The sequence below is a fragment of the Hoplias malabaricus genome, chromosome Y (assembly GCF_029633855.1).
Source record: "Hoplias malabaricus isolate fHopMal1 chromosome Y, fHopMal1.hap1, whole genome shotgun sequence".
NCBI lineage: Eukaryota > Metazoa > Chordata > Actinopteri > Characiformes > Erythrinidae > Hoplias > Hoplias malabaricus.
Genome location: NC_089820.1, coordinates 29,302,798 through 29,315,373, shown reverse-complemented (window position 1 = coordinate 29,315,373; position 12,576 = coordinate 29,302,798).

The following is a 12,576-nucleotide window of genomic DNA, read 5'->3' as shown; positions in this document are numbered from 1 at the left end:
AGGAAGACACCGCAGTTCGTGACAGCGACAAAAAAATAAAATAATAAAACCCACTCTGTTCAACAGCAGTTAGTCCCTCACTCGAACGCCGCGTTCCACCTTAAACTGCCGCACTAATTAAGGTGGAACGGAGAATTCGAGCCTGAAGCTTGCGGACTGGATCGGAACCGGTGCTTGCCGCAGCACACAGTCTCTGGGTCTCCCTCGGTTCTGTTAATGATCGACATGAGGAAATATAGAACAATTAGAGGGAAATCACTCGGCAACGCGTCTGTCTGACGTCACAATCGCTTCAAACGGAGACCACCGAGGTCCCCTGGCATTCCACCTATATATAAATAAACAGATAAATCAGCACAGGAACTGAGCACTGAGTTACACGCTGATGTCACTCCATTTATATTTCTATCTGCTGTGATATCGGCGCATAACACCGTCACAGACCGATGTGTAATGGTCAGTAATGCTTTTTAATCATGGTTTGTGTAAATACAATTACACACAATACATCATTTTTATACTGTTGTCTGCTATATGTTACCAGTAGAGATCACCTACCTGCTACAGACTATATATATATATGTACTTAATGGGTTATAAAGGTGGAATATATATATATATATATATATATATATATATATATATATATATATATATATATGTGTGTGTGTGTGTGTGTGTGTGTGTATACAGAAAATTGATGTCTCTTATGACAAAGGATTCCCCCCAAAGCAGCACACACACGAGTCTAGTCTATGAGGAATGGTCTAAGTTGTACCTCCTAATCCCTATTTCTCAATAAATACTACAGAATAAACAGCATTTCCAACTAAAGCCGCTGTTACAGCCTCCTCAGAGTCGCTGCCCTAACAGCGGACAGAGCACCGGCTAAAACCCTGTCTGAGTGTGAAAGCCTCCGCCTTTTCACCGCAATTACAGCGGACTTCACACAGCTCTGTCAAAGACACGGAGTCCACACACTGTCTGTGTAAATTCTAGTGAAGCACGAGCTTATACATCCATCCAAGGCTCTTGGGAGGGAGCAGTGTCCAAACCTTAATGTCCCCCACAGTGAGAGACATTCAAAAAGGCTGTGAAACCTACACCCTCCGGATCCGAACTCGTGTGTGTAATGTGTAATGAACCCAGAAAAATCGGTGTGTACTGAAACACAGAGAGAGAGAGGGTCTTACCGTGTGTGAGTATCTCCCCCGCTGACTGACTGGCGCTTGCTGCTCGCCTGCCTCCCAGCTTCTTTAGCCACGCCCACATAGCCCCAGACCACGCCCCCAAACCATAACATTAAAACGACCTCCTTGTTTCTACACTCCTCGTCTATTTTATCAGCTCCTCCGCTGACTATAGCCCACTGTAGGCCATCTGTTGCTCTGCATACTTTGTTAACCCCTCTTTCCCCCTGTTCTTCAGCGCTCAGGACCCTCACAGAGCAGGTGTGATGTGGTGGTGGATCATTCTCAGCGCTGCAGTGACACTGACGTGGTGGAGGTGTGTTATGGCTTTTCCACTGCATGGTACCTACTGGACTCTACTGGACTCTGACAGGAACAGAGGGCTTTGGAAACCACAACAACGGCGGCGGTAATGGTGTTAAGCGGTGTTTACGCATGGTGTATTGGTGTGTTGTTGTTGTTTGGGACTGAACACAGCTCCGTCATCAGTTCAGACAGATCAGTAGAGTTTGTTCCTTCCTTGTTGCAGCGTCCAGCTCTCGCTGGATTCTTTCGTCGGCCACCGATCCAAGGAGCGTTTGAACCTCTTCAAAAGACCACGGCGTCATTTTAAGAGCTGCCGTCGTGAGTCGAATAAAAACAAACGTGATCTCTGCTGCAGCTGGAGATTTTACAGATGGAGAGTTGGTGCTGGTCGCCTGCGTTGCGTGGTGTAGAGTGACGACTCTCTCTGGACAATCAGCGCTCTGCAAGGTTTACACGCCACGGTTTAGTCCCTACTCGACTCGCTCTGAACCACGAGAGAACAGCCACTAAACAAGAACCCGCTTCCAAGAAGAGGACCAAATTTATCTAATAGAAAAGCAGAGTAGAGCAGAGCCAGTTAGGTACCATACAGTGGAAAAGCATTAGTGTGTGTTGTGCTGGTGTAGAGTGGATCAGACACAGCAGTGCTGCTGGAGTTTTTAACCCCTGTGTCCACACTCTGTCCACTCTGTGACACAATAAATATTTCCAAGTCAGACAAAGTGATGATGCCTCATAGTTGTATGTTTTGGTTATAGCTGCTGCTTATCATCGTAAAAAGACATTAAACTAGAAAAGGCATCTGTTACATTATCATGAGCTTGTAAAATAGATATAACACAAGCTAAACACCTGAGATTCATACAGTTTCTGTTTGTCTTTCTTCTAAACAGTGCACATAAAAAATGACTGCAATGAGAAATGTCTTTGGTGCTAATTTGTTCATCATTTCTCATTCGTAGCAGAGTAACACCCACTTTAGTGTTAAATCAATGACTCTATTTAGTGTTGAATAGCCACAGCTGTGCCCCTCTCACTGATTTACGAGCAGATGGGTACAGCTTCATCCTGTGTGTAAATGCTCTAGCCTTGTGCCATTACAGTTAACAGACCCTCATTTCTCTAACCTGTCTGTTACCTGCGCTTCATTCACTTGCTTCATGTCCTCAAGCCATTGGACAATCGAAGAAGGAGGAGGAGGTGGAGGAGGAAGCTGAATGAAGATTTACAGTACAAACATGGCTCTGTGTCTTCTCTCCTCCGAGTGCTGATGTTGAGGAAGCCCTCCGGAGAGGAGGAAACAAAGACAAATTTGGATGGGTTAGCTATGGTTCACGTCACAGGGATACCTCACTGCAGAGAGGAAGCGCTGAGAAAAGCATCAGAAAGAATCATTTAATCAGAAAGAATCATTAAGTGCACACTGTGAACTATGTACATATTTATTTGACACATTGTGTATATATTTATTCATTTATTCATATTTATTCATTCATTCAATGTCTGTAACCCTTATCCAGTTGAGGGCATCGGCAGATCCAGAGCCTATCCGGAATCACTGGGTGCAAGGTGGTAACCAATCCAATCCACCTACCAACATGTGTTTTTGGAGTGTGGGGGGAAACCGGAGCACCCGGAGGAAACCCACGCAGACACAGGGAGAACACACCACACTCCTCATAGACAGTCACCCGGAGGAAACCCATGCAGACACAGAGTGAACACACCACACTCCTCACAGACAGTCACCCGGAGGAAATTCACGCAGACACAGGGAGAACACACCACGCTCCTCACAGACAGTCACCCGGAGGAAACCCACGCAGACACAGAGAGAACACACCACACTCTTCACAGACAGTCACCCGGAGGAAACCCACGCAGACACAGGGAGAACACACCACACTCCTCACAGACAGTCACCCGGAGGAAACCCACGCAGACACAGGGAGAACACACCACACTCCTCACAGACAGTCACCCGGAGGAAACCCACGCAGACAGAGAGAGAACACACCACACTCCTCACAGACAGTCACCCGGAGGAAATCCACGCAGACACAGGGAGAACACACCACACTCCTCACAGACAGTCACCCGGAGGAAATCCACGCAGACACAGGGAGAACACACCACACTCCTCACAGACAGTCACCCGGAGGAAACCCACGCAGACACAGGGAGAACACACCACACTCCTCACAGACAGTCACCCGGAGGAAACCCACGCAGACACAGGGAGAACACATCACACTCCTCACAGACAGTCACCCGGAGGAAACCCACGCAGACACAGGGAGAACACACCGCACTCCTCACAGACAGTCACCCGGAGGAAACCCACGCAGTTTCCTCCCACACAGGTGTGTGAATATGAGCAACTGGGTGAGTGTGTGACATTGCCACGTGTGTGTGTGTGTGTGTGTGTGACGTTGCTGCAGGTGTGTGTGTGTGTGTGTGTGTGTGTGTGAGTGAGTGACATTGCTGCAGGTGTGTGTGTGTGTGTGTGTGTGTGTGTGTGACATTGCTGCAGGTGTGTGTGTGTGTGTGTGTGTGTGTGTGTGTGTGTGAGTGAGTGACATTGCTGCAGGTGTGTGTGTGTGTGTGAGTGAGTGACTGGGTGAGTGTGTGACATTGCCACAAGTGTGTGTGTGTGAGTGAGTGACTGGGTTAGTGTGTGACATTGCTGCATGTTTGTGTGTGTGTGTGTGGTGGGGGGTGTTTGTGTGTGTGAGTGAGTGTGTGAGTGAGTGAGTGAGTGACATTGCCACAGGTGTTTATGTGTGTGTGAGCGATTGGGTGAGTGTGTGACATTGACACTGTATGTGTATGTGGGAGTGTGTGACATTGCCACAGGTGTGTGTGTGTGTGTGTGTGTGTGTGTGTGTGTGTGTGTGTGGCTGTGTGAGTGAATGAGTGACTGGGTGAGTGTGTGACATTTCTGCAGGTGTGTGTGTGTCTGTGTGTGTTTGTATGTGTGTGTGTGAGTGAGTGAGTGAGAGTGAGTGAGTGACTGGGTGAGTGGGTGACATTTCTGCAGGTGTGTGGTGTGTGTGTGTGGGTGTGTGAGTGAATGAGTGACTGGGTGAGTGTGTTACATTTCTGCAGGTGTGTGTGTGTGTGTTTGTGTGTGTGTGTGTGTGTGTGTGTGAGTGAGTGAGTGAGAGTGAGTGAGTGACATTTCTGCAGGTGTGTGTGTGTCTGTGTGTGTTTGTGTGTGTGTGTGAGTGAGTGAGTGAGAGTGAGTGAGTGAGTGACATTTCTGCAGGTGTGTGTGTGTGTGTTTGTGTGTGTGTGAGTGAGTGAGTGACTGGGTGAGTGTGTGACATTGCCACAGTTGTGAGGGCCAGGGTGAGTGTGTGATGCCATGTGGTTATAAATTAAGAAATGAATGAATGAATATCCTTTTTATAATGAATTAATTTAACTTCATTAATGTACAAACTTTGTGCACATAGATGTTCAGTGGAACACAGCTTGTATTGTCTCCAACACTGGAGCAGCTGCACATGTGCTTAAACCATCTCAGCTGACTGTAGTCTGTTATTGAAATTACATAGTACGATTTCCGCAGTGCTGAGTCCGAAGCTGTATTCTCTCTATTACAACTCACTGGAGCGTAACAACGAGTTTGAAGCTGTAATTTTAAAGTAAAAATACTACCTAGTGTTGCTTTAAGTGTCAAAAAGAAGAGGTCACAGCGCCCTCTACACAGTGTTCTGGACCCTACAGCCAGTGTGGTCAGAAAAACCCAGTCTTTGGTGGAAACACGAGACGTCTGCTGAAATAAAACTGGCCTCAAGCTCAAGTCTAATTTGTCTCACTTCTGATGTGCCCCAAGGCACCCTGTTGTCAAACTGCTGCTGTGGTGATATCCTGTCCTGGGTGCACTGCCCTGGACAATATTCCTACCGTCCTGAGCCAAACAGGGCTGTGATTAAACCCCTATTAAAGTGAAGGCCCATAGCAGATGTCCTGAGCTTTGTATGCTATTGCAATTAGACAGTGTCCAAAAACAGCTTCATCATTAATGCTGACCAAACAATTGTCCAAATGTCATCACCCCCACAGTCAGAAGGGCATGATACAGTGTCCAAATATTTGTAGACACCACTTGCAAGATGTATTCAGCTTCTTTACAGTGATATTAGGTAATGTTACAGCATTTACAGCCTGTGTCCACTCTCTGTCCACTCTGTGAGACGCTCCTCCCTCGTTGGTCCACCTTGTAGATGTAGAGTCAGAGATAGTAGCTCATCTGTCTCTGCACAGTGTGTGTCGCTCGTCCTCTAGTTGGGGATAGGTTTAAAAACTCCAGCAGCACTGCTGTGTCTGATCCACTCTACACCAGCACAACACACACTAACACACCACCACCACGTCAGTGTCACTGCAGCGCTGAGAATGATCCACCACCACATCACACCTGCTCTGTGGGGGTCCAGAGCACTGAGGAACAGGGGGAAAGGGGGGTAAGAAAGTATGCAGAGCCACAGATGGACTACAGTCTGTAACTGTAGAACTACAAAGTGTGGTGTGTTCTCCCTGTGTCTGTGTGGGTTTCCTCCGGGTGCTCTGGTTTCCTCCCACGCTCCAAAAACACACATTGGTAGGTGGACTGGAGACTAAAAAGTGTCCGTAGGTGTGAGTGTGTGAGTGTGTGTTGCCCTGTGAAGGACCAGGGTGTGTTCCCACCTTGCCCCCAGTGATTCTGGGTAGACTCCGGACCCACCACGGCCCTGAACTGGATAAGAGTTACAATGGTGAGGTGTAAACAATAGTGAGACAATGAATGATTAAATATTTTATTCTTATAGAGCGAATTTCCAGGAACCCAAAGATGCCTACAATATGTAATACACAATTCAAAACAGATAAGAAGAACCCTGGAATACATAAACATCTCTATCAGGACAGGATCTGGTGGAAGAGCTGATTAGGTTTAGGTTTAGGGAAACTGTGCAGACTGCAGTGTAGACTATGCATTGCTTCAACACAGAAGCATGAATCAGCCGTTAGACATTTGTCCCAGTGATGTCCTGATGGTAGGATCAATGCTGAAAACTATACACTTTACAACACAACCCTGTGATTTACACGAAACAGCAGCCCTTTTAGTCATTAACCATTAATTATAGGTGGAAGTTGTTTATCATCTGTGCTGCAACAAACGGGCAATAGCCCCCACCCTCATTCGACCCGAACTCCCTCGGTGATTGATCCAGACCTCGGGGAGCTGTCTGCACTGAGAGAATGAGAGCATCTGGGAATCAAGGGCATTATTGACCGGGAAATCGACAGTCAGCTCAGTGTCTTGAAACTACAAAGAGCACTGGGTAAAGTGAGAAAGCCCTGAATATCCACAAGGAGGGGTCTGTCCCTCCCTGAGGAGTGTAGCTCGGAGGCCCCAGTGAAAGTGTTGTTACTTGGGTAAAGAATTGACTGCAGTAGAAGTAAGAGAACCTGATCATTGTACAGAGCTGTGTGAGTGAATGGGTGAGTGTGTGACATTGTCACTCACACACTCACACCTGTGGACAGTGTCACACACTCACCCTGTCACTCACACACTCACACCTGTGGAGAGAGTGAGTGTGTGACATTTTCCACAGGTGTGAGTGTGTGTGACAGGGTGAGTGTGTGACACTGTCCACAGGTGTGAGTGTGTGTGTGACAGGGTGAGTGTGTGACACTGTCCACAGGTGTGTGTGTGTGAGTGACAGGGTGAGTGTGTGACACTGTCCACAGGTGTGTGTGTGTGAGTGACAGGGTGAGTGTGTGAGTTTGTTCCCATTTCACATTAAAAGTAAAGAATTAGAAGTAAATATGTTACAGTCTAAAAACACTGTCATTAGTTAACATCACCTCCAGGTCCAGCCCCTCCCCTTCATCAGATCTCACTTCCTGTGTGTGGCCCAGCACCTGTTGTGGAGATGAAATGCAAAAAAATCCCTCACTAACACCCTTCCCTCTCCTGTTTTTACAGTTAATGGCCATTGTCAGTGTGACTGTGTCCCTGTCAGAGCTGTGAGTAAAGCCGCATTTATCCTTTCACACCAAAAGGCCACCGTGACTCAACCCAGACAAGAAGAAGAATAGAGGGAGAGTGGGTGAGAGTGCTGCACGGATGCAGTAAACGGTCCTTAGGATTTACAGATAATGTACCCTTAGAAAACATAAAAATAAAATAGATCACCTACTTCAAAATCCAGCAACCCCCTCGTGTGAGACGGAGCTGCCGGGTCTGAGTGCTCACTGCAGGATATTGAGGATCAGACAGAGGCTGAGTCAGAATTACTGCTGGATGCTCAAGAGCTGTTTAAGGATCTAGTAGTTTGCAATAAAATGATGCAGAAGAAAGAAGCGAGAACAGAGTGGTGATAGATTATGTTTTACTGGAGAGCTTTCAACGATGCTCCCTCCTTCCCCCTCTCCACTGCTCACCTGTTCCTTGTACTTATAGGGACTATATCAGCTCCCTTCGGCAGGCGATTTATTCCTCGTTAAAGCCACGGGGAGTCAGACTCGTTCCCTGCTGATCCTGTTTTCATTCAAGGACATAAGCATAGCTTGTGGACACTCCTCCTAATTAGGGACTTCTGCTACTTTAGCCTTCACACATTGGATGCTTTTCCACCGCATGGGTCCGGCTCTACACGACTCGACTCGACACGGCTCCGCTCGCTTAGCGCTTGTGGTTTTTCCACTGGCAGGGCAGTGATGCTGCATAACCCCGTCTCCAACAGGAATCGCTGGCTTTGAAAACCATGACGACAGCGGCAGTACAGTTAGGTGCTGTTTACTCATGTGTTTGCATGTTGTTTCTGTTTTTGGACGGAACCCGGCTCTGCCCCCCGTTCTCACAGATCAGATTCACTTGTTGCACGTTTAGCTTTCACTGGAATTTTTTGTCGGCCATTGACCCAAGGAGCATCTTCAAAACACCTCGAGGTAAAGGTACGAGCTGCCGTTGTGAGTCGGATAAAAATAAGTGTGAAAGCTGCTGTAAATTAAGAGATTCTATAAGCGGTGGTTTGTGTTGGATTTGAATGAGCTCTGAATTTTGTGGTGATTGAGGTGGCTCTGGCCATCAGCGCTCTGCAGGGTTTACACCTCACCATTTAGTACCTACTCAGCACGGTTGGAACCCAGAGTGAGCAGGGACTGAAAATGTACCCGGATCCAGGGACCAGGACCAGATTTTGCCAGTGGAAAAGCTAAAGAGCCGAGTCGAGTCGGGTAGGTTCCATGTAGTGGAAAAAAGCTATTTGTGGACTCAGGCGCTCAGCTGTGCACCTAGAGTTTGTATAACCTCCATATACATGAGACCCCAAGGTCTCTATTACCAATGCCAAATGTCAGCCAGAGGGGTATAAAGCAGTGGTTGATGGAGTTCGTTGCAACACTTTCGAGATGAGCTGGAGTAATGTTTGTATTCCAGCACTAATCCTCCACAATCAGGACCTGACCTCCCCAGGGTTCTTGTGACATTCAGATGAGGAGGTGCCCACAAACCTCTGTAAGCACTTCATCAAATTCAGTGGCATGTTTGGTCGATTCACTTTCAGTAAGCACTTCATCCAGTTTAGGATCATGGTGTGTATACTGCCCATCAGGATTCATTTATCCATCCATACATCCACCTTCTGTTCAAGTCCCGCTCCTGGTGACTGTCTGTGAGGAGTGTGGTGTGTTCTCCCTGTGTCTGAGTGGGTTTCCTCCGGGTGCTTGTCTGTGAGGAGTGTGGTGTGTTCTCCCTGTGTCTGTGTGGGTTTCCTTCGGGTGACTGTCTGTGAGGAGTGTGGTGTGTTCTCTCTGTGTCTGTGTGGGTTTCCTCCGGGTGACTGTCTGTGAGGAGTGTGGTGTGTTCTCTCTGTGTCTGCGTGGGTTTCCTCCGGGTGACTGTCTGTGAGGAGTGTGGTGTGTTCTCCCTGTGTCTGCGTGGGTTTCCTCCGGGTGACTGTCTGTGAGGAGTGTGGTGTGTTCTCTCTGTGTCTGCGTGGGTTTCCTCCGGGTGACTGTCTGTGAGGAGTGTGGTGTGTTCTCTCTGTGTCTGCGTGGGTTTCCTCCGGGTGACTGTCTGTGAGGAGTGTGGTGTGTTCTCTCCCTGTGTCTGCGTGGGTTTCCTCCGGGTGACTGTCAGTGAGGAGTGTGGTGTGTTCTCCCTGTGTCTGTGTGGGTTTCCTCCGGGTGACTGTCAGTGAGGAGTGTGGTGTGTTCTCTCTGTGTCTGTGTGGGTTTCCTCCGGGTGACTGTCTGTGAGGAGTGTGGTGTGTTCAGGAGTATCTTCTCTCTGCTGTTGTAAGGGCATCGACAGCAGCTGGGTAAAATAGTGCAGAGGAGTTCCTCGTATCAACATTCGGCCAATGATTCAGTGTTAAATCTCTTGAAACGTCTTCTGCAGTGAGTTTGAATGTAAAATGTTAATGTTAAATAAATGCAAAATGTATTTAAACAAAAAAGTGGCCAAATTCCTTCCATTATCTTGGATTTTAATGTATTTCTAACAGTGACTTTTTAAGATATTTTTTATGAAAGTTACTAATAAATAATACCCTCTAAAATAGTAAAACCTTTAAAATATACATGACTAAAGGCAATTTTTTTATTTAAGGAACTAAAACTAGATGGAAATGTTTTTAGTTTTCACCAATTAAATATATTCCAAACCTAACACTAATTAAAAAACTAAAATGAAATGAAAACTAATACTCATTTTTAGTCAAAAGACTAAACCAAAACCAGCTGCAAATTTTAATCAAATCTGCTGCAGCAGAGATCACATTTGTCTTTATCTAACACACAATGGCAGCTTGTAAAATTAAGGTGTTGTATTTTCACGCGAATATACAATGAGTAAACAACACTTAAGGTAACTGCCACTGTTACTGTGGGTTCCAAAGCCCACTGATCCTGTTGGACGTTTTGAGGCAACACCATCTATATTTCGGGGGGGGGGGTGCTGTGCAAATGGAGAAGCTACAAGGCACCAGTGACCAAACAGCGAGTGGAGACAAGCAAAGTAGGGTAGGTACCAAGCAGTGGAAAAACACCTTTACCCTACATGTCCAAATGTCCCAACATCTCCAGCTGTGGACACAGGGCATTCACAACTACTTCTACTGTCTCCACATGTTCTAGAGCAGCTGCACATGAGCCTAAGGTCAAATTTCTCAATGCCATGCGTGGGCTAAAGGGGATCAGAGCCTCGCAGCACAAGTCTGGAGATACGGAGTTCCATTCAATATATTTGGGATGAGCTGGAGTGGTGATAAATGGAGGAGTTATTTTAGATGTCATCATTGGGCCATGTTTTATAGGTTTATGGCAGGGTAATACTTGTGATTCAGCTCTGCAGCTAATTAGCAAGACTCTGAAGAGTTGAATCATACGGGTCAGTGTCCAGTAAATCTGGACCCTGTGGGTTTAGAGCTACCCATCCCCAGAGGCCATTAGGAGAGTTCAGGGATGAGTGGGTGTCTTTGACATGTGTTTCTTCACGGGCGCTTTGCACTGGAGTCTGCGTTCTGAGCTCGGAGAGAGAATCTGAGGAACACATCCTGTGCCTGACCCCTTCCTTTAACTATTTTGAAAAGTCTGACATGAAATCAATCAATCAATCAATCAATCAATCAGCCCTGTTCTCCTCCCAGCGCTGGCTACCTGTAACATTTCACATCGACTAGAACATTCTCCTGATGGTATTTACTTCTCTAAAGGGTTTAAGTGTGCAATATCTCTCTGAACTTCTCAGACCCTGTCACTCATCACATACACATCGCTCACAGTTTACTGGACGCCAGATTCATTCATTCATTCATTATCTGTAACCCTTATCTAGTTCAGGGTCGCGGTGGGTCCAGAGCCTACCTGGAATCACTGGGCACAAGGTGGAGCCAGTCCTTCACAGGGCAACACACACTCACACATTCACTCACACACTCACACCTACGGACACTTTAGAGTCGCCAATCCACCTACCAAAGTGTTTTTGGAGCGTGGGAGGAAACTGGAGCACCCGGAGGAAACCCACGCGGACACAGGGAGAACACACCACACTCCTCACAGAGAGTGACCCGGAGGAAACCCACGCAGACACAGGGAGAACACACCACACTCCTCACAGACAGTCACCCGGAGGAAACCCACGCAGACACAGGGAGAACACACCACACTCCTCACAGACAGTCACCCGGAGCGGGAATCAAACCCACAACCTCCAGGTCCCTGGAGCTGTGTGACTTTTTCCAAAAAGCTCCTCAGCTCTAGATTAGCTTCCTGTTACTGTTCAAGGCTCAAACACACTCTCAATGTTCAAATCGAGACTGAAAACCTAACATTAAACACAGGCTTTTGGGCAATCACCCACTGTTTGTAAACAAGCTACTGTTTCTTTACTGTGGTTCTAGTGCTTTATTTCCTTTTCTGGTGACCACCAACCAAACTGCATTATCTCAACCTCTCTCTCTCTCTCTCTCTCTCTTTCATTCTCTCACTTTCTCTCTGTCTCTCTCTTTCTTTCTCTCTCTCTCTCTCTCCCCCTCTGTCTCTCTTTCTCTCTCTCTCCATCTCCTTCTCTCTGTCTCTGTCTCTCCATCTCCTTCTCTCTGTCTCTCTCTCTCTCTCTCTCTCCTTCTGTCTCTTTTTCTCTCTCTCTCTGTCTCTCTCTCTCTCTTATGTAATGAGGTGCCTTGTTCATGCTGCTTTCCCTGGTGATCCTCTGATCCAGCTCTAAGGTCATCGTACCTAATGCCAAGAATTGACCAGATCAGTATAAAGCCCCAGAGCAGAGGTGACAAACCACTGAGTAAATCCACTGATTAAAAACAGGTGGAATGAGGTGTGGCCTCTGCTTGGTTGGAAAGAAAACCTCCATGGATCTGGCTTGACCCCTCTGCCCTAGAGCACTGAGAGCTGTGGAGCAGTGGAGCTGTGTTTTTTGAGAAATGAGAAGTTGAGCATAATTCAGTATCTCTGAGACGAACTGGAGCGGTGTTTAAGATCCAAAGCTAATGTTCCAAAATCAGCACTTGACCATGGTGGATGGCCATCAAATCCTCACAGACATGCTCCAGCACCT